Here is a 21,517-nt window from a genome sequence, read left to right on the forward strand (position 1 = left end):
TGTCCTTGTTGCCCCATTATTTCTTATTTGCATTTTTCTTCCTTCATACATTATTATACACACATTTTCCACTTTTAACCTTTCCACATTTATTCTCTCTTATTTCTACTCTCCAGCCAGTCATACCACTTGTTCCATATTAAATAGTATTCTGTGTCTTCCTTTTCTTTTATCTCTTTTGTTAATTTGTCCATCTCAGTCCAGGATTTTCTTTATCACTTCTTCCTCTGATGGTATATTCTCATTTTTCCAGAACTGTGCATATGCTATTCTTGCTGCCGTTTTATTAGGAGAAGCTGATATCAGGCATAATAGACAGGCTCTGAGGGTTTCCTGCTCAGATCAATAGGTTAAAAGAGTCCCAAGCAAACCCCACCCCAATAGTTCATCCTGTCATTTCAAATGGGCCAATGCCCAGGTGTTAAGTCTGTTGTGGGAAAGAGCTGATAACACCAGTCTGTCTCAAGCTTGTAGTGGTGTTTGTTAGGTCTTCGCACCTTCCCTTCCGAAACAGGAGATAAGCCAGATGCCCGGAGGTGCATTCCTTTCTCCCCCTCTTTGAGCTGACATCAAGGGGAAGACAGTTCAAAGAGCGTGCATGCAGAGAAAGTGAAAGAGTTACATTGTAGCGATAGGGAAAACAAGGACCCGCAGCGTCTTCCCCCCTCCCTTCCAGGAACATGGCAGAACCCCGAGGAATCAAAAGAATAGAATTAAAAAGAGCCCCTTAATCAATATGGGTTCTGACATCCTGCCTACCTTAAAAAATGAGAGATCCACCTGTGGGAAAACAGAGACAATTATAGACATAGGTTAGTCCGGTTTGTTCGTGTATTCGGTGTGAAATTTCTTTAGTTTAGGGGCTTTAATATGGCATTTGTGGACCCATTTGTTTTGGGAGGATAGAAGATGTTTCCCCACTACTAGGTATTGAGTGGAGCTATGGTATTTCCTAGAATCTAAGATTTCTTTAATTTTAAAATGTTGTTCTCCTTCTACCATAATGGGAGGAGGGAGAAGAGCAACAGCTGGTCTTAATAGTGATTGTTGCTTGCGTTTTAGAAGGCTGCAATGGAAAATTGGATGAATTTGCCTGAAGTTCTAACTCTACTGTTACAGGGTTTATGATTCTGACAATGGGGAATGGTCCTACATATTTGGGTCCCAGTTTCTTTGAGGGTTGTAATGATTTTAGGTATTTGGTGGATAGGTAAACCTTCTCTCCTACAGTAAAAGGTTTTGGCTCAACTCTCTTTTTATCTGCTTGCGTTTTATATGCTTGCCTAGCCTCATCCAAGGCTTTTCTGATGATTGGCCAGGTATTCTTTAGTTGTGCAATCCACTCTTTTAACAAATGGATTGCAGGGTCTGTTGAGGGGATTTCAGGCATTGGGTTGAAACTCTGTCCTGTGGCTACTTGGAAAGATGTGTAGCCCATGCTGGAATGGACAGTGTTGTTGTAAGCAACTTCTGCGAATGGAAGTAGGTCAGTCCAGTTGTCTTGTTGGTAATTAATAAAACATCTAAAATATTGTTCAAGTACTGAGTTCGAACATTCAGTCCCAACATTTGTTTGCGGATGATAGTCCCTGGGTGGTTCCTAACAGGCTTAGGAACGCTTTCCAGAACTCCGATGTGAATTGTACCCCTCTATTGGATATTATGTGTTGAGGGCTCCATGAATTTGATATATGTGTTGAACAAACAGTTTTGCAAGTGTCTATGCATTAGAAATTTTTGCACGGGGAATAAAATGTACTTGTTTGGAGAATAAGTCTGTTATAACCTAAATGACTGTGTTGCCGCTACTCTCAGGTAATTCCACAATAAAATCCATGGAGATCTCCTTCCAGAGTGCTGAGGGGGTTGCCACAGGTTGCAGTAATCCAGGCGACTTCCCTTGCTGAGGCACAAATTGGGCAGCTGATCACGTAGCTTTCAATGTCCTTTTTGATTGAAGGCCACCAGAATTGCCTTTTAACTAAGTGCAGTGTTTTTACAAACCCAAAGTGGCCTGCGGATTTTGAATCATGGCACAGTTACATGAATTTTAGTCTCTGGCTCTTGGGTATGTACAATTTTCCTCTCACCCATGATAGTCCATCAGTAATAGTGCATAGGTTTCTATGGCTCAGGAGCCATTCATCGGTTTCTAGAGCCTTTTTGAATTCGATGCCTGCTTCACTTGCTAAAGTTTTTTGGAGTTTGGCTTGTGCTTGCGTAGTGACCTGTGCTGCCATCTGTTTTTCTGGCATAAGAGGCTTTGATACATTACTTCAAATGCTGTTGTATTGTAGCATTCAGGATAATGTATCTGCTAGAAAGTCCCCCCCCCCGGAGGTGTTTTAACATGAAGTTAAATAAGTGGAAATGTTGTGATCACCTCGCTTGCTTGGGGGTTAATTTCTGGGTCATTTTAAGTGCCTCCAGATTTTTGTTGTCGGTCCACACCTGGAAAGGAATTTTGTTCCCCTCCAGAAAGTGCTGCCACGTGAGGAGAGCCCATCGTACTGCATATGCCTCTTTTTCCCAAACCGCCCACCTCTGTTCCATCTCTGTGAGTTTTCTTGATGTGTATGCACAGGGCTGTAGTATCCCCTCATTGTTCTTTTGCAAGAGTATAGCCCCCACAGCCACATTGCTGGCATCTGCCTGAATCACAAAAGGTTTGTCAGTATTGGGGTGCCTTAGCACCAGTTCTATGGAAAAAAGTTTTTAAGTCTCTCGAATGCGGCTTGGCATTCCTCTGTCCATTTTAATGGCTGGCTCGGCTTGGGCTATCCTTCCCCCTTGGTTTTAGTAAATTCGTAATTGGCAATGCTATTTGGACAAAGGAGAGAATGAACTACCAATAGAAGTTGGCGAACCAAGGAAACTCTGTAATTGCTTCCTGGTGCAGGGCTGAGCACATTCTAATACAGCTCGGACTTTCTTGGGGTCCATTTCTATGCTGTGATATGCGATATCCCAGATAGTCTATTTTATCCTTATGGAACTTGCACTTGGATAGTTTGGCATAAAGGTGAACCGCCCATTGTTTGCCAGCTAATAAAATCCCTTTCTAAATTTTTATCTATGAACCTCTGCATTTCCTTCAATTCTTGCGGGCTCATGGAGTACAATCTAGGCTTGGGGAGTTTCATGCCCAGTTGTATTTATATCGTTTGCACCAGTTTGGCAGAACCGGTAGCTAATTTTTTGTTCCCCAGGCTCATAATGGATTTACGGAAATGGCATTCACACAGAGAACCAGTTATTCACATATTTGAATCCCACCACTTTACAAATCTAAACATTTCAGTGTCCCATGGGAACCACGGTCATTTCTGTCAGTTAGGTGGGGTATGTATGAGTATTTGGTTAGAAAGCCCACCAAACTCTTTTATTGGGGAACGTAGCTCATTGCATAGCATTGGGGGGGGAAGTTCAACTTGGTATTATTGCAGAATAACAGAGTTGGAAGGGACCTTGGAGGTCTTCTAGTCCAACCTCCTGCTCAAGCAGGAAACCCTGTACCATTTCAGGCTAACAGTTGCCCGATCTCTTCTTAAAAACCTCCAGTGTTGGGGCTTCCGGTCTGTGAATTCGGCACTGGCAGATGTGGGGAGCGATCATTCCCTCCACCATCCAGTTTTCTCCCACTGGGGTACCCTGAAAAGGGTCAGAAGTTGCCCTGGAGGGGCGAGGAGTGTGAAGAGGACTCCTGAGCGATTGCGGAAGGGCGGCAGCCCTCCTGTTTGATCCTGGGCAACTCTTTGAACTGACGGGGGAAAGATCAGCCATTAATATGGCCATCACTAAGCCGTTACCAGCCAAGGCCAAAATTACTAACAAGCACTTTGAAAGCACCGCAGAGGAATTGGGTGAGATCTTACCCTCTTTGTACCCCAAGTATCTTCCTGTAAAAAGCTTCTTAATTGCTTCCCCCTGTGAGGAGAGAGGGAACATTCTCCTCCCACCCTCTAAAATTGTGGCGTTTGTTTACCTCCGGGACATAAAGCCTTGAAAAGTACAGCTAAACAATTGGATTTGCATCTATTTGATATTCAGGGACCCAAAAAGTTCCTACTTTCATGGGGATTTGCTACTCTATCTATGTAAAAAAGATGAAAAAGAACTTAAATTGGTCAAAACCCTAGCTTGGGAGGACATCTGGTGGTGAAACCTGGTACAGCAAGTGAATACTCTTGACAAAAAGACCTGCTCATAGCCCAGATCTGTCCTTGGTATTACCTAAAAGAGATTAAAAGCTGAGAGAACAGCTGGGCGGTGAAATTGTTTTTTAGGACCATGGAGGTGAATACTTACTGACTCTCATTTAATAAATAGCCTTCTCTAAAGGACTATCTATAACTACATCAGAAATGGAGGAGGACCAGCAACACATTTCACTTCATTACAAACTTATACTTGAAAACATTCTTGAAGCTACTGAGATAATTAAAGCTAGACTGAAAGACAAAGGCACCAGCTTAAACCAAAGAACTTACAATTCAAAAAACAACATGTGGAAGAAATTAATATCAAGACAGATCTAGATAACCAAACCCTGATTGCAACTAAAGAATCTACAACCCAAAAAACAACAGAAATGGAAGAAAGTAATACCAAGATGGAGGGTGCTAAAGATCAACAAGACAACCAAACAACAACCATAAAATTGGACATGACTCTTTACTTAGATCAGAAGAAACCCGAGGAAGAAGACCAGATTGAATTGAAGACAAATATGTTAGAGCAAATATGGGGATCTGGGCTACCAGAGCAAGAACTTAATTACCATAAATGGGCCAATTCCTCTGGAAAATTGATAAATAGATGGTCTCCTTTGATTCAAGTAACATGCACAAGAATGAAGGGAGATCTATCTGATGATCTAAAGGCATTGGTATGGAAGCCTGGTTGGCATAAAAAGAAACCTAGAGTTAGATTTAAAAAATGGGTTTTTTGATTTATTAGAGAGGATCCTAAAGTCTCATCTAGTGGGCTAAAGAGAGATTTTGAGATGAAGGGAAATATGATTATTAAATTTAACTACTGTTGGAAAATGATAAAAATAAGGGACTAATTGGCCTAATATTGAGGATTTAGATTTATAAGGGAAATGAAAATTAATTATTAGGGAATAGCTTTGAATTATTGTTTAGCCCAGATAACACAGACGATGGATTTGAGACAATGAAGGATACTCCATTAGTAAGTAGTGATGTACTAGGATGAGAAATAGAAAATATTTATGAAATAAAATAAGAATATATTCAAGTAAGTAATAGGGGTATCTTAGATATTATAATTTTTATATAGTGAAATAAAGGAAATTTGGGTTACCTGAAATTTAAACACTATGGATATTAAAGATTAAATTGGAATATTGTAATTAAAAATTAAAAATTAGGTAAAATTTAAATACAGGTTTTGGATATTTGTAAGCAAAAATATAATGATAAATGTTTTAACTGAGGTTGTTATAATTAGAAATTTACTAGCTTAAATATGATATAGCAAATGTTAAGGGAAATAGAGAAGGATTTTTTTGATGATGTAACCTGAGATATGTACTAAAGATTTTGTTATTGTACTATTGACTACCCAATCACCACATTGCATTCCAAATACTCAAATGTAAAACTGGAAAACTAATAAAAACTTGTTATAAAAAAAACCTCCAGTGTTGGAGCACCTACAACTTCTGGAGGCAAGACATTCTGCTGATTAATTATTCTAACTGTCAGGAAATAGGTTTTCAATGCATAGCAAGAAAATGATTAATTTTGCTTTGAAGTACAGTATTTCCTAAAAATCCCTATAGTTCTGATTACCCAATTCCACATCCTCACAACTACATGAATGGTTTTCCATAGGTTCCCAACCTTTGGTGGCAAGAATGCTATGTTAGATGGACCAATGAACTGATGCGGTATGTCACAGAGCAGCTTTCTATGTCCATACATCTATTAAATATTGATTGCATCAAATATTAGCACAACAGAGGGGGGTAATTTCCCATTCATGCCTTGCTAGTAATCTTTGATGGTGCAAATAGAATACTTTCAAACTTTCAATACTTTCAAACTCCTCCAGAGAGTTTAGAGCAGACTTGGCTTCAAGGAATCTACAGCTCATAGAAAATACCCCAAGCCCTGCTACATTTCACAACACCCTGGTTATTTATTTATAATGATTCTGCTGCTTTGTGCAGATGTGAATTTAGGCAGCAGTATCAAGGGATCAAGAAAAGAGGAAGAGTAAGGATTCAATTCTTGTTTGTCCATATTCTTCCAAAAAATAAAACACAACCTAGAGCAACTGATTAATGGAAATGTTTTCCTGGGAACTTTTAGAAACTGTTGCACAAATAATTTTTAATAAGTATTAGCAATAAGGTGCTTTTAAAACTCAGTTTACATCTCAACCCCATCTTAATATATGACTGAGACACACTTCTATTTCTCAGTCTAATCTATCTCATAGGTTAAAAAGGTATTAGGAAGAAAAGAGAACCACCTATGCTTCCTTGGTTTCCTGTAGGATAGCAGATTATAAATGCAATAATTAAATATCAAATTAATATAAAATAGGAACTGATGGTACAGAAAGATGAATCACCATACAGCTATTTCCACTTTAATATCTGAAAGCAATTCACCTGATCATAGAGGCTGTCCAGTTTAATTCTTGCATTTTGCTGAAGTTTGAATGGCCCAGTCTTTCTGTCACCATATCAGCATTAAGTTGGCCACCAAACTGATCTTTCACATTTTTTATTTCAGTTGCTTCCTATATTAACAGCATTTAAAAATGTAAGCTAAAAATATAGTAGTATTAAATATGGCTGAATGACTACCCCGAGGAATGATGATTAATGGCTTCCCTTCAGGTGGAGGGAAATATTTATTGGGATACCATGCCACTAGGCTCTCTGTCTTGGGCTTTGTGCTGTTCAAGATTTTTATTAATGATTTGAATAATGGAGTTAAGGAGATGTTCTTCAAAACTTGAGATGAACATTACTCACATAATTCTCCACGTTTTTTGTCTGTTCTCATATAATCACTCATATAATCAGTCATATTTCTTTCTATAAACTTCTCCCCTGTCTTTTTTTCAGAATCTCAACAACTCCATTCAACCAATTGTTTCTTGGTCTTCCTCCTTCTGTAGACTTATTCAGTATTCCTTCATTTGTTCATTATGCAATTCAATCATCCTCATTTTATTTGATTGTAGCACCTCAACATACTATACCGTCTTCATTCTGGTCATTCATTTTTGTATTGAAACCAGCTTTATTCAGCATTTATTCACTCATTACTTTATCTCATCTTATTTTACCATGAGCACTTCTTAAGCACCCATTTCCATCCCGTTCAATATACTATTCTATACTGTTTCTCCAGAGATCCCTAGTCTCATTTCCATGAAACAACCTGGGTAGAAAAAAAATGATTTTTTTGTTTATTTCAACAAATATTCATTCTTTTTAACATACTACTCACTCAACCTTTCTGCCAGTGTTTGCATATCTTAACTGCTCCCTGTTTTCCCATTTTACAACCACAATTGGGACCAGAATATATATATATATATATACATTCATTCATGTCTGTCTGTCTATCTCTCTCCTCATTCTCCCCTTTGTCTTTCCCTTACAAACTAGGCATTTGAAACTTACTTGCCTCTCTTTGAAGGGAATTTCAGACTTGGTTTAATGTCAAGGTTCTGATAGACCAGGGGTGTCAAACTCACAACATCACGTGATGTGTCGTGACACATCGTGACTTTTTTTCCATTACTGGCAATGGGATGGGTGCGGTTTTGCCATGGTGCATCTGGCCCATGGGCCGGCTTAAAATATTGTCAGCAGCATATTGTCTAGGTTTCAATGCCTAGTTTACTAATACATATTAAGTTCCTTTCTCTCTGCCTTGTTTTTCTAGCCAATGATAAAAAGTATCCCATGTTAATCTAAAATAAACTGAGTCTTCTTTCTCTATCATTTTCAATGTCAATCTATCCATTTCTGCACACTCTAAGATTTTTTTAATTAACACTTCCTCCGCTGGTAGATCTTCATTTTTCCAATATTGAGCGAATACAATTCTTGCTGCAGTTAATATATGTAAAATTAAATATATACACTCCTTCTCATAATTACCTACAATTATGCCTAAAAAATAATTCTGGCTTAAACTCTATATGTTTTTTTCATCATTTTCTCTAACCATGTGTGTATTCTTAACCAAAATCTTTTAGCTCTAGAACATGTCCACCAAAGATGGTAATGTGCCTGATTTTTTTTTACATTTCCAACAATTGCTTGATATATTTTAAACATTTTTGCTAACCTCACAGGTGTTAAATGCCATCTATAAAACATTTTATATACATTTTATTTGTACGCTTTTATCATTTTAGAATTTCTTTCCCAAAGGTTTTGCCATTTTTCTAGTTCTATTTTGTATCCAAAATTCTTTGCCCATGTTAACATTGTTTCTTTAATTTGTTCCTCTTCCATCTTTAAACTTAACATATATTTATAAAGTTTCTTAATCAATTTTTCATCTGATGTCAGTAATATCTTATCAAATTCTGTCTGTTCTTTATAGAATCCAGATATTTTAACATCTTTTTCATATCTCGTTTGGATTTGCAGACATGGCTACCATGATAAGTCAATACCCTGTTCTTCTAGTTGTTGTCTATGTTTTAATTTTCCTTCTTTAATCAAGATATCTTTATAAGTCACAATTTTGTCATAATTTATTAAGTTTGGGTGAACAAACACTTCCATTGTTGAAAGCCATCCAGGTATTTTCATATAGATTTTCACTTTTATTTTTTCCTATTCTATCAAAAATGAGTTTCTTATGTAGTGATATTGAAAGTATCTATGAATTTTATTTTTCCTGTACCACAGAAAAACATGCCATCCAAGCTGTAGGTCATGTCCCTCTAGATATAGTAATCTTCTATCTCTAAGAGTTATCCACTCTTTTACCCATATTAGAATGGCTGCTTGGTAATATAGATTCCAGTCTGGCAGTCCAAATCCTCCATTTTCTTTCACTTCTTGAAGTATTTTCAATTTTATTCTAGCTTTTTTTCCTTGCCAAATAAATTTCAGTATTGATTTGTTTAGTTCAGGGCTTTTCAACCTTTTCACAGATTGTACCACTTTTAGGACATGACAATATTTGAGTACCACCAGTGCTTAGCAAGGTATCAAAAACCTGATGACTAAAAAAAGGGGGGGGTTACTGATTAGATTCATTTGTTGTTATAGAAATGGCTAGTTTATAATATTATGGAAATGTAAAAAGTTGAGGTTCAATGTTAATGCTTCCTTCTATTGCAACAAAGGAAGTCTGTTCTGTTTTTCTTCTCCCCCTCACTTTTCCCCCCTTTTTCCTCCCCAATGTCCTACTATTACTTTTGTATTTTTGTATTTTATTCTATAATCTTATAAAATGTAGAAAAAAGTAAAAAAGTATTGGTTTTAATTTCTTCGGTGGCTGTTCCTTTGCTGAATTACTTTCCCTTTGTTCTGACAAATGTATGATGAATTTATCCATGTTTATTAATATGCACCACTACCAGCTAGCTCAGGGATCTTCAAACTTGGCACTTTTAAGACTTGTGGACTTCAACTCCCAGAATTCCTGAGTCATCATGGCCCTTCTTCCTCTCTCCCTCTCCTCTTTTTCCTCCCTGCCTTCTGAGCTCTCCTTCCACAGTGTAGTAAGAATGCACACACCCGTCCCTTCCCTGTACCTTAAAGGCACAGGAATCAAGCGCAAAGCAAGAAAGGCTCACAAAAGCCTCCCAGAATAAAGGAACACTGACTATGTTTTTTTTTCTTAAGCTGCCTCAGGCGTGTCTCAGTTTAAACAATGTAGCAAACAGGGTCCGGCAGTTGCGAAAAGTGACAACCTTAAATTAAGCCTGTCTACCTACAAAGAAAACTTGCTAAAAGCCATAGACAGACTCAAGATAAGGGGGTAAAACTAATTGCATTTGTTTAAAGGGATTAAACCTATGAAGCCAACACTTTGGACTCATTGCTAGCCTTTGTGAAACATACTAAAATATTCCAATAACCAAAGCACACAAACTGAGCCACTTAATTACAAAACACTGTTAAAACTATATAAAAATCCTCATGGCAATCCATTCAAGCTTCCAACTGAACAGGAACCCACTGGCTTCCAAAATATACCCGCCTCCTTTCCGACATTCTCATCTATCAGCTTTTCATTTCATCAGCATTGATTGCATTCTCGTGGCTGGAGAAAATGAACCCAGGGGACCTTTTCTTCCATCAACAGCTGCTTCTTCTTCCCTGTCTCTTTTTTTTCCTCCTGCTGGCTCTCCTTCCACAGCTTCTTCTCCATCCCCTTCTTTCTGTTGTCTTTTTTCCCCTTTGCTGCCAAAACTACCTCCTTTTATATCCTCTCCCCCCTCCCCCCTTTTCTTCAGTTCACCTCCAGCTTCACACTGCTTCGGGAAGCGCCAATCAGCTGGAGCCAATCAGGTGAAGACCTGCTGGTGCTCCTGGGGCTTCTGCCAAGCCCCAACAGTCCTGCAGCTCCAACTGCCTCTCCCTCAGGCTTGGGTCACTTCAGTTCATTCCCCTCCCTTGCTACACTTCTCTAGGACAGTTGCGTACCACCTGCCATGTGCCAAAGTACCACAGGTGGTACGCGTACCACCGGTTGAAAAGCCCTGGTTTAGTTCATCAAAGATGTTTTTCCCCACTTTTATAGGTATTGTTTGAAAGTTGTAGATTTTTCAATTTTTCCAAGTCTAGTTTTATTTGTTTTAATAATTTTACATAGTTGTCTTCTTTTATTGTTGCACATCTTGTTGTTAAATACATCTCCAAATATTTGATTTTTTTGACTATTTGGAGACCTGTTTTTTCTGACAGTTGATCTTTTTGTTTTTCTGTGAGATTTTTTTAGTTATCACTTTGGTTTTTTATTTATTTATTTTCAGACCTGCCACGTCTCCAAATTCTTCTTTTTCATAAGCTTAAGGCTTGTCTCAAGCGTTCTTCTAGTATAAAGACCAGATCATCTGCAAATGCTTGTAATTTGTATTTTTCATCTTTTATCTCCAATCCTTTAATTTCTGTGTCTTACCTAATGTTTCTGTTTAACACTTCCAGTGTTAGTATAAATAATAATGGGGATAATGGACATCCTTGTCTTGTGCCTTTTTTGATATTGAGGTTTTCTGTAAAATCTCCATATATGTTTACTTTTGCTGTTTGTCTGTAATAAATTGTTTTAATTATATTTATAAAGTTTTTTCCAAGGTCCATTTCATCTAGTTATTGAAACATAAATTGCCAATTTACATTGTCAAAAGCCTTCTGTGTGTCTAGAAATATTAACGCCATTTGTTTTCCTGATGAAGTTCATAGTATTCCAAAATGTCTGATATCATTCTTAGATTGTTTTTATTTGCCTTTTAGGTATATAAATTCAGTCAAAAATTTCTTTAGTCTTTCTGCTATTATTGAGGCAAAACTTTTGTAGTCCACGTTTAATAGAGATATTGGTTTATAATTCTTTATTTGCATCCGATCTGAGTTTTCTTTAGGTATTAAAGTGATATTAGCTTCTGTCCATGTATTTGGTATTTTAGCCTCTAAAAGTACTTCATTACATAATTCTTTCATTATAGGACTTAACGTATCTTGTAAAGATTTATAAAACTCTGCGGGTAGTCTGTCTGGGCCTGGAGTCTTATTTTTTTTTTCTTTTAATAGCATCTGTCATCTCCATCATTGATATTTTTTCATTTAAAATATTTTGTATATTCTCTGGAATTTTTGGTAAATCTGCTTTTTTAATATAGTGCTTTATTTTTTTCTTGTGGAGTTTCCTCTCTATAGTAAAGTATCTCGTAAAAGTCTTTAATTATTTTTTTGATTGTGTCATTTTGAAACTATAAATCTCCTCTTATTTATCACTTTTTTTCTCTTTCTTTTTTCAGTTTGTATGCTAGCTACCTCCCCAATTTATTAGCATTTTAAAAAAATCTGTTTAGCTCTTTTAATTTGTCGTGCCATTTTTTCAGCCCCTGCTAAATTTATTTTATGTTTTATTAGTTCCATTTGTTTTTTAAGTATTTTCTTTTGTGCATCTATTTGTAGTTCTTATTCTAATTTTTTCAGTTCTTCCTGTAGTTTTAACTGTTGCTTTTTTTATTCTTTTTCGCCATGTAAGTTATAGCCAACCCTCTGAAATTTGCTTTAGCCATAGCCCACACATCTTGAAGGGATGTTTCTTCTTCTTTATTTATTTTTAAAAAGAATTTCATTTCCTTTGTTGCTATTTGTATAAATTATTTCTTCTCTTAATTTTTTCTCAGTTCCTCTCCAAGTCATCTTTATTGGATTGTGATCTGCCCATATAGTAGGTTCTGTCTCGATCTCTTGTATAATCATACTTAGTTTAGGAGATATCCATTTCATATCAATTCTGGACCATGATTTGTGTCTATTTGAATAAAAGGTATATTGTAGTTTTTTAATTTCTTTTCTCTCCATATATCCTGAATACAAATTTCTTCTGCCATTTAAAAAAAGTTTTAGGGAATATATTTTCCCCTTTTCCCCCTATTTTACTACTTTTATAGTCCAGTGTTCCATCTGCTATTGCATTAAAAGCTCCCATTAAACAAATATTTTGTTATTCCAGTTCCACTATTTTTAATGCAATTTTTGATAGAACTCTTCTTGTTTGTTATTAGGTGCATATATTGCTACCATCAGTATCTGTTTTTGGTTTATCATTATTTTCACCATCAATATTCTTCCCCCTTCATCTGCATAGATTTGTTTGGGACTCATTATTTCTTTAATATACAGAACTATTCCTCTTTTCTTCATTCTGTCTAATGAAGTTTCCCAATTTTCAGTTGCTCCAACAGTTTGTAGTGTTGTTTCTTAATATGTGGTTCTTGGAGACAAATTATATCCATTTTTAATCTTTGTAGATGTGTAAACAATTTTTCCTTTTTATAGGGGAGTTCAATCCATTTACATTCATTGTAAGAATCCTATTTTCCTCTTCCATCTCCTTCAATTATATATAAGTCTTAACCTTCTTATCTGTCTCTGTTCTCTTGCGCTTACCATTTCTTCTGTCTTTGTATTTTCAGTTTCTTCTTCTTCCCTTGGTTTGGCTGCTCCTTCTATTGCCATTTCTTCCTGTCTCTGGATGTGGTTCCAAACTTTTCTCTTCCATAAAAGTTCTGTGATTATCATAAAACTCCATTGCTTTATGTGGTGTATCCAATCTGTATCTTTTCCCATCCCAGTTAATTAGAATCTCTTCTGGAATCAGCCATCTGAAATTCACTCTTTTTTCAGTTAATTTTCTAGTCAGGATTTTCTCTTCGTACCTCTCTTATTCTCCTTGGAATCTGTTTCAGGACTACAATCTCTTTTTCTTTGTATCACAAAGGATCATCTCTCACTCTTCTCAAAATCTCATCCCTTATGGATCTTTTGACAAATCTAACATGTACCTCTCTGGAACTTTATTTCTTCTCGCATAGCTCAAATTGAGTGGAAATATTTGCTTCTATTTCTTGTTTCCTTGTTTCCAATGCTTCAGCCAATAGCTCCATTATCAGATCCGCAAGATCCTCTTCTTTGTCCTCTATTATGTTTTGGAATCTTAGGAAATAAGATGCCTTTTCCATTTCCATAACTGCAATTGAATCTTGCATTTCTTTGTTAATCTGCATCAGCTTTTAGTTCTCGTCTTTCAATTCTGCCAATTGTTGATCAGACTCTCAAAGAACATGTTTATTGGTTACATAGTATTGGCATGGTCAAAAGTGGAACAAAATTTGAAATTCCCTTCAAAAAGAGAAGTGGAAGTCAGAAAAGTGGTTCCTGCTACACAGTGCGAGTGCTCAGTGGGGGAGTAAGACAAGGACCTATCCATTGCTTCCACTCTCTAGCTGGAGTCCCAGTCCTGTTGCTGGCTCCCGCACCACATCGTCTGCTCCTCCATTGACAGTGATGACAAGCCCCTGATCTCAACCAAGTCCTCTGCAACTGCATCGAGCTGCGAGCCCAGGGGTCCAGCAGAGAAGATTCCAAAGGGTGATATGGCCACGACCTCTGGATTAACAGGCTGCCCAACAACCAGGTGTACTTGGCACCCCAACCTATGGAGCCACTTCCTATTAAACCCACATTCGATGGGGATGCTGAAAAGTTTTCTTTCTTCCTAAACCAAGTCTGGGCTCACTTTGATCACTATGTTATGCCTACCCCAATAATGCCACAATGGTGAATGCAGTGACAGCAAAATTAGAGGGGGAAGCCGTTGAGTGGGTGACCAACCATCATGATAAGGGAACTCCAGAATTGCTGGATGCAAACCTATTCATGGAGCAGTTGAGGGCAAGATTTGAGGATGAGTCCCTAGTCCTGCAGGCAGAAAAAGAGATCCACCGTTTAAAGCAGAGAAGTCACCCAGTGAGAGAATATGTTCAGGAATTCTGGAGGGTTGCTGGTCGGTTGGGATAGTGGCCAGAATGATCACTCATCGATTATTTCAAGGAGGGGCTGGACCGTGACCTACTCCAAGCATGCATCTACCGAGGGATTCCAAATCAACTGCAAGATTGGTACAGTATGACCGTAGCTCTGGATATCAAGTTGGATCAAGCCAAGAAGCCAACTACCACCAAACTGAAGCTGAAACAGATTCCAGAGAAGCACCTATTCAGTCAGCGGCCCCAGGCTACCTTGAAGCCAGCACTCCCCATGCACCGCTGGAGTCCCTATCAAGTGCTTCAGATGCAGGCAGCAGGGTCATTGCACCACTGAGTGCCTAGCTCCTGCTCCTTAAGTCAAAACCACACCTGCTTTGACCACTAAGCCAAGAAAACCACCATGAGCAGGATGAAAGAAATCTAATTGCAAACCATCCAAATCTCCTCTTCTTCCCAGGGGGAAGCAAGGACTCCACTAGAATGCCTGCCAATGACAGTGCCTGATGACAGTGATGAAGAGGGCGAAGATCCGATGATAAGTCAAGCCATCCCACCCTTCACTATTCCTGCCAAAATTATAGTGCCAAAAATAGGGGTCCAAACAGACTTAAACATTTTATAGATTCAGGTTGCACCAGATGCCCAATCAACATCCTCACAGTGCTTAAACTGGGCATTCATGCTAAATTGCTCTCCCTAGCAATGAAATTTGAACAGGCAGATGGGTCACTTATTGGAGGCTCCCCTGCAATTCACCTAACAGAGCCATTGTGCCTAGAGATGGGACAGCATTGGGAGATCATCCACTTTGTAGTGATCCCCAAGATGAAAGAGACTGTAATTTTAGGCTTAGCTTGGCTTGATAAGTGGCGTCCCAGCATTTGGTGAGAGAATGATATGAGAACTCTGAGATTACCAACGGGAACCTTCCACCTACTGATTTCAGTGAAATTAAAGGAGCCGCTGCAGTTGGGGCCCAGAGGGAACCTCTTGAGATGCTAAAAGCTGCCATGGAATGAATACCAGGGATCCAACTTATCCCCAGTGAACATCGTGATTTGGTGGTAGTCTTTAATGAGAAGGAATGTGATACACTTCCATCTCATCGAACCACTGACTGTGTGATTGAAATCATTCTGGGTGCCAAACTGCCAAAGCCCAAGATGGGCTCTATGATGCCCAGAGAGATGGAGGAGCTGAGAGAGTACATTGACAAGAACTTAGTCAGAGGGTTCATCTAGCCTGCAAAAGTGCACATAACCACCCCAGTGCTATTTACAGAAAAGAAAGATGGGTCTTTGAGGCTCTGTGTGGACTTTAAGGGGTTAAATGTGGTCAGCGTAGAAAATATGTACCCCCTTCCTCTGATGAAAGACAAGCTAGCCCACCTGCAAAAGGAAAGATCTTCATGAAACTGGACTTAAGGGAAGCTTACTATTGGGTGTGGGTTAATGAGCGGGATGAATGGAAGAAACTTTCAATTGCCCCTTGGGTAGTTTCCAATTCAAGGTGATGCCGTTCACTCTCCAGGGGGCTCCTGCTGTATTTATGCAATTGATTAACCAAGTGCTACATGATCACCTATACAAGGGAGTTTTAGTTTATCTTGACAATATCCTCATCTACACCGAGACCATGGAGGAGCACATCAGATTAGTTTATAAGGTTCTCAAGCTGCTGAAATCTAATCTCTATGCTAAACTCTCTAAATGTGAATTTCACCATATGAGCCTCGATTACCTGGAATACTGAATCTCTAGTGAGGGAGTGGAGATGGAGCCTGTCAAAGTCAAGGCAGTTGCTAGAATGGCAGCCCCCATGGACCCATAACCAGCTTCAAAGTTTTTTGGGGTTTGCAAACTTTTATCGGCAGTTTATCCCCTCTTTTGCGAAAATAGCTATGCCAATTACTGAATTATTAAAACTGGAAAAGGAGGGGGGAAGCCCCAACCGTGTCAGCCTTTGCAATAGACTATGGAATGCCAGGCTGCTTTTGAGCAATTAAAAAGACTGTTCGCAGCAGAACCAGTTCTTAAACACCTGATCCTGAGGAACAATTCATCATCCAAGCCAATTAGAGTGATGTCACAGTGGGTGGTATTTTTCTATAGAGAAATCATAGAGGGGGGGGGGGCTTACAACCTTGCACCTATACCTCAAGGAAACTTTCAAACACAGAGAGGTGGTGGGCTGTTTGGGAGAAGGAGGCTTTTGCAGTTAGATGGGTGCTACTAACTTGGCACAATTTCCTGGAAGGGAGCAAAGTGCCTTTTGAAGTGTGGACTGATCATAAAAATTTAGAGGCACTAAAGTTGTCACCTAAACATGTTCGATGGGCACAGTATTTTAACCGTTTTAATTTCACATTGAGATATCTCCCTGGGGGAAAGAACTTTCTAGCAGATGCATTAGCTAGAATGCCCCAATATAAAAACCGCCGGGAGGATGTTTTCAATTCCATCATTCCTCTACGACAGTCAGCCTCTCAAGTAACCATGAGGGGCCAAACACAGAGGAAATCTGATGAGCCTGATAGCCATATAACAGAGCTCAAGGAAGAATTAAGAATGGACCCCTGGTTCAGAGACAATAGATCACTATTAACCTATTAGGATGGACTAGCCTGAAAGGGGTCTAAACTGTACCTTCCAATGTCCCTCAGAATTCAAGCCTTTCAATGAAGTCATGATGCAAGGCAAGAGGGTCATTTTGGTTTTCTAAAAATTTTACATTTTGTGGGGCAGCTGTTTTGGTGGCCAGGAATGAAAAAAAGATATTGAACGTTATGTAAAAAGCTGTGCCACCTGTGCAGCAAGGAAAAAACGCTCTGGTAAACCTGGTCTGTTGCAGCAGGTGAAAGATCCTTCCCAACCCTGGGAGGAGATAGCCATGGGCTTTATTGTCAAATTGCCTGAAAATAAGGGAAGCATAGTAATCTGGATTGTCATTGATTTCTTTTCAAAACAAGCCCATTTCATCACTTGTTCGGGACTTCTGTCTGCCCAGAAACTGGCCAGGTTATTTTTGAAACACATCTATCAACTCCACGGAGCTCCAAAATGGATTATATCAGACAGGGGAGTTCAATTTATCGCAAAATTCTGGAGGGAGTTTGTAAAACTGATTGGGTCCACCCAGGGACTTTCATCTGCTTTTCATCTGAGTATGAATTGATTGGCTGAATGTGGAACAATGGTGGGACAACACCTCAGATGCTATGTTAACTATCAACAGACTAATTGCCTTTTGCTGGAGTAGCATATAATGATACAGTCCACAGTAGCACTGGGCTTACTCTGTTCAAGATAGCCACTGGTTGGGAGTTTCTTCCTATGCCCAAATATCCCCAGGAGCCTTCCACTTTGCAGACTCTAGATCAATGGGTGACATCTCTGCAAAATGTTTGGGCAAATGTAAAAAAAGCTTTAGCCCAAGCTGCTAAGACGTATAAAGAACAAGCCAATAAGAAGTGATCTCCCCCGAAGCCATTTCACGTGGGGGAGAAGGTTTACCTCTCCACTAAATATCTAAGACTAAAATGATCAAACTGGGACCTAAGTTTCTTGGTCCTTTCCCTATTGTCAGAATTATAAATCCTATCACAGTTCAGTTAAAACTCCCTCAACTGTTAGGGAAAGTTCACTCCATTTTCTATTGCAGCTTGTTAAAAGCAGTCACAGAGTCATCCTTGAGGCCAATCCCTAAGAAACCACCTGGTCCCATTTTAGTACAGGGAGAAATTCACTATGAGATAAAATGCATCCTTGATTCTAGATTACATAAGGGAAAATTACAATATTTAGTGCAATGGAAAGAGTACCCCTTGTTTGAAGCTATCTGGATGAAACATACTGATGTGAAGGCAGACAGATTAATATAAATGTTCTATGACAAGCATCCTCAAAAGCCCAGGGGGGATTCCTAACCTGTACTTTTGTTTCCTCTACAGGAATTGCTCTCTCCTTAGGGGGTCCGACTGACAACTCTACAACAAAACTGGCTGAAGCCATCTTGCTCGTTCTAGGTTGCCACAAGAAAGGGAGGGAGTACAGAGTATTTTTGCTAGTCTAAACAATTCTGGGTCCCATGGGAACCAAGGTCATTCTATCAGTTAGTTTAGGGGGGTTGGGTGTTTTATTAGAAAGCCCGCCAAATTATTCTGTTGGGGAATGTAGCCAATTGCATAGCACTGGGGTGGGAAGTTTAACTTTGTAATAGTGTAACTCTTTGGAGGGAATTTCAGATTTGGTTTCACTTTTGACCGTGCCAATATTTTGTAACCAATAAGTTCTGATTTTGTTGGTCTTATCATCGGAACCATGACTTTTACTATTATTTTCAGATTCATTGTTATGTCATTAGTCCCCACATACCAATGACACACTGTTACTTGCATAATAGCTTTAGTGCTAAGAGGGACAAAAGGCTTCTTTTTAAACATAAAATGGGATTGAATTTAACCAGGGCTCTAGAATTCTCTTAGTGTGGTATGTATATTTTACATGAATGTGTTATATTTGGATATGGGAGGTTGCAAAATTTTCTTTGTCCTGTCCTCCCCATCCCCCCCTTTTTAAAAAAAAGCACAAATGGAATAGCAATTTTCAAAGTCAGTTCATCCCATCATTGTTAGACAACCTATGAAAACGACAATTGATGTAAGGACCCACCTCACTTTACATCTTAAGAATACAGAACTCTTGGAATATCTTTTCCAACAGGCATATTTATTAAGAGAAAACGATTGTAGGTGTGCTAGACAGGATCTGAGGAATTCTCTCTCACCCTTCAATGTTTTAAGTGTTTTCAAGCAGCCCCCCACCCCACAGTTCTTCTGGGCGACGATCCTCCTCCTCTCTTTTCCCAGACTCCAGGCGCTGCATTGTTCCCCCCCCCCCTTTTCCCTTACTGCCGGCAAAAGGGAGACTTCAGAGAGGAGTAGATGAAAGGTTATGGCCATATTGTTATGTTCAGTCCTCTTGGTGAGAATCCACGTTCAGTCCCTTTGAAGTTTAATGAAGGAAGTGAGAGCCATAAAACCCCTTTGCTCATCCCCCTTCCCCTTTGTAGTATGACAGAATCCAGAGAGAGCAAAAATGGGGTTTTCCACAATAGATAACTAGAAATGAAATATAATTGGATTTTGACATCTTGCCCCCTTAAAAATAAGCGAGATCCACCTGTAAAGAAAACACAACAGGTATAAAAGTTAGTCTGGCTTGTTAGGATACTCTGTATGAAATTTCTTTAATACCTTCGGGGCTCTAAATTGACGTTTATGGACCCACTCATTTTGTGAGGCAGGGAGGTGTTTCCATGCTACCAGGTATTGAGTTGCCCCATGGTATCTCCTAGAATCTAGGATTTCCTTTATTTCAAAGTGTTGTTCGCCTTCCACCATGATTGGAGGTGGTAGTGGGGATTTTTGGCTGTAAAGGTGACTGATGCTCTCTTTTCAGCAAACTGCAGTGAAAATTTGGGTGTATTTGCCTGAGATTTTTGGGTAATTCTAATTCTACTGTTACTGGGTTTATGATTCTTTTAATTGGAAAAGGCCCTATATATTTTGGTCCAAGTTTTTTACAGGGTTGTACGGACTTTAGGTATTTTGTAGATAAGTACACCATTTCTCCTATAATGAATGGAGTAGGCTAAACCCTTTTTTATCGGCTTGTGCTTTGTATGCCTGCCTAGCTTCATCTAGTGCTTTTCTAACTATTGGCCAGGTATTTTGTAATTGTTCCATCCATTCTTTCAGTGATGGGATCGCCGGTTCGTTTGGGATTAGTTCTGGCATGGGGTTGAGACTTTGACCGGTAGCTATTTGAAAAGGAGTGTAACCTGTGCTGGAGTGGACTGCATTATTGTAGGCCACTTCTGCGAAGGGGAGTAGGTCCATCCAATCAGACTGTTGGAAATTAAGAAAGCATATTAAATATTGCTCAAGTACTGAGTTTGAATGTTCTGCTTGTCCATTCCCCTGGGGATGATGGCTAGATGTCAGTCCCTGAGTGGTCCCTAAGAGGGATAAAAATTCCTTCCAAAATGCAGACATAAATTGCACTCCCCTATCAGATATGATGCGTTGGGGTGCCCCATGCAATCTGTAAATATGCTGCATGAAAGGTTTCGCTAAGACTTTTGCAGTGGGAATCTTTTGGCAAGAGATAAAGTGCACCTGTTTGGAAAACAAGTCTGTGACCGTCCAAACGACAGTATTCCCATTACTTTCTGGTAATTCCACTATAAAATCCATGGCTATTTCCCTCCAGGGGGCTGAGGGATTTGCCACTGTTTGTAACAGTCTCGACGATTTCCCTTGCAACCTCTTGGCAGTTGCACACTTTGGGCAGCTGGCCACGTACCTTTCTATGTCCTTTTTCATGGATGGCCACCAAAATTGCCGTTTAATTAAGTGTAATGTTTTTTTACAAATCCAAAATGCCCTGCTGATTTTGTGTCGTGACTCTTTGGGTTGTTGGTATATATAACTTTTTCCCCACCCAAGGCAGCCCATCTTTCATTGTGCACACGTAATTATTTTTCTGGAACCGTTCATCTGTTTCCAAACTTTTCCAGAATTCAATTCCGGTTTGGCTACCCAGCTGTGGTTTAAATTTAGCTTGGGCTCTGGTGGTTACTGGCGCTGCCAGTTGTGATTCTACCATCATCGGTTTAGAGTTGGTGGCTCGCGTGCTGTTATATTGGGGCATGTGAGATAGTACATCTGCCAGGAAGTTCTTTCCCCCCGGCAAATGCTTGAGCGTAAAGTGGAATTGGTGAAAATGCTGGGACCAGCGGGCTTGCTCGGGGTTGAGCTTCCTGGGTGTTTTCAAGGCTTTCAAATTTTTGTGGTCTGTCCATGCCTGGAAAGGGATTTTGTTGCCTTCAAGGAACTGGCGCCATGTGAGTAAGGACCACCGAATCCCGTATGCCTCTTTCTCCCATACTGGCCAGCGCTGTTCTGTTTCCATGAGTTTCTTGGATGTATACA

At 39.2% G+C, this 21,517-nt stretch overlaps 1 protein-coding gene across 5 annotated transcripts in view; it reads left to right on the forward strand.

Moving 5' to 3' along the window:
* Nucleotides 1-21,517, forward strand: part of DDC (dopa decarboxylase) — a 180,414-nt gene that overhangs the window by 14,925 nt on the left and 143,972 nt on the right. The window lies entirely within an intron of this gene.

This window comes from Protobothrops mucrosquamatus, unplaced genomic scaffold, assembly GCF_001527695.2.
Source record: "Protobothrops mucrosquamatus isolate PMUCROS unplaced genomic scaffold, P.Mucros_1.0 scaffold408, whole genome shotgun sequence".
NCBI classification, from domain to species: Eukaryota; Metazoa; Chordata; class Lepidosauria; order Squamata; family Viperidae; genus Protobothrops; species Protobothrops mucrosquamatus.